The 1930-nt window shown below is 36.0% G+C and overlaps 1 non-coding gene across 1 annotated transcript; it reads right to left on the reverse strand.

Moving 5' to 3' along the window:
- Positions 1–524: 524 nt before the first annotated feature.
- Positions 525–683, reverse strand: LOC119620609 (U1 spliceosomal RNA). The gene has a single exon (XR_005237097.2). It is a non-coding gene; the product is annotated as a U1 spliceosomal RNA (small nuclear RNA).
- Between the last annotated feature and the right edge of the window lie 1247 nt (positions 684–1930).

Raw genomic sequence — 1930 nt, forward strand, 5'->3', positions numbered from 1 at the left:
TCTTGACTTCTCAGACCTGTGCTATGCTGAAGCTTCTGCACATACTCTGATTTTATTGGCTTTTGATGGCTGGGTGATGCCATTCAAGGCAAAGAGAGCAATATGAGAAAAACGATAGAGGCAATAAAAGCATGGAATATTGTGTATGGTCAGCATACCAGAGAAGTAGCAAAAGATAAGGAAATTAATTTAGGTAGATTAAGTTTCCAAAGTGTCTTGAATGCCACAGTAAGAATTGGGGATTTATTTTATTGGAGGAAAGCCAAAGCTCTTAGTGAAGTGGATTGCTCTGGTTACTGTTTATAACTCTTCCTATGGGCTAGTGCCCTAGTACTTTTGGCCAAATTCTTTTCCCTTCCTTATAAAGGACTCAGTTAGTTCAGTTTGGGGTGAAGGCCATAGTGCTGTCAGAAAAATTTCTTTTGGAATTTTGCCAAGATGGTAAGCAGATCCCCATGTTGGAAGGAGACTTTTTCCACATATCTTCCTAAAGAGTTTCTGACTGGTTCTTTTTTTTTTTTTTTCCTAGCGCGAACGCAGTCCCCAACTACCACAAATTCTGCAGTCGAGTTTCCCACATTTGGGGAAATCGCAGGGATCAGCATATCTGGAGTGCAATGGATAAACCTCGCCCTGGGAAAACCGCCTTCGTGATCATGGTATCTCCCCTGCCAGGTAAGTATCTGACTGATTCTTAAGGGGAAAAAAAGTAAACCAAAAAAAATCAGTATTTCATTTCTAAAGATTAAGATGTGAAGTCCGTGATCCCCTTCGTAATTCCACTCTTGCCTATGATAGATAGGTTTTCAAACACATCTACTTATAAAATGCAATCATTATTCAGTAATATGAAAATGAACAAAAGCTACACATTCTAAAATGCAGCAATTGTTATTTCCATGACTTAATTATTTTGCATTTACTGTTTCTTCAAGGTTAGAGATTTTCTTTTTATCCTACAGACATTAGCAAGTTGTTTTCTATTATATTGATTTGATTAGAATCCTCAAAAAGTCATTTTAGCCTACTGGAAAATCTTTAAATGTAGACAGATACAAATGAATTTTAATTCTTTCTGAGAATATGTATTTGGGTAAAAGAGATATTTTTAAATTCCTCCAATACATACTTGAATTGAGATTTTCATTCATTGACAGCAAAATACTTCATTCCTCATCACACTAAAAACATATGTCCTATTCATACTCTCCTTTAAAATGTTTTTTTAATGATTGGGTGGATTTCTCTATATCTTGGATGCTATAGAAGGCATTGAGACTCAAAACTGACCAGCTATTTTCCTTGGGCCAAAGTTAGGGGAATTGTGCCCTTTTATATTTCAATCCTGTAGCTTCTGGTAACAGGTATTATGAATTCTACCAACTTTTCTCTACCCTCAGACCTCCATGAGATTAACACAGAAAGTTTCTCTAAATACTAATATTTTCCATCCCTACCTTTTTGACCATGACAGTGATTAAATTACTGTCTTGGAAGGATTAATCCAGGAGCCATGAACAGAGGGAGATGGGCAGGTCTATTGTAATGAAATGTAGTGAAATGGGAAAATCTATTGTAAGCATTTTGACATAGGCCTTTCAGAGACTGAAGTTTATGGATTAGAGCAAATGGGATGAATCAGAGACTTTCTAAAACAGCAGGCAGAACTCGTAGATTTTTATCTCTCAAAAGTTGATACAGCATAATCAGACATAAACTGCAGAGGTCTCAGTATTAGGCACACATAGCATGAGCCTGATGGCCCATCTCCTCATTTCCAGTAACTAGTGCTAGCCTAGCACAGAGTAGGATGCACAATAATTATTTGATTAATTAATTTACAAATAATTTAAAGTGAATGACCACATTGTCACAATTCTTTTAATTGGGAATTTCTAGTTTCAGGTTTAAGTGAAAATATTTACACAAA

Source organism: Chlorocebus sabaeus, chromosome 10, assembly GCF_047675955.1.
Source record: "Chlorocebus sabaeus isolate Y175 chromosome 10, mChlSab1.0.hap1, whole genome shotgun sequence".
NCBI lineage: Eukaryota > Metazoa > Chordata > Mammalia > Primates > Cercopithecidae > Chlorocebus > Chlorocebus sabaeus.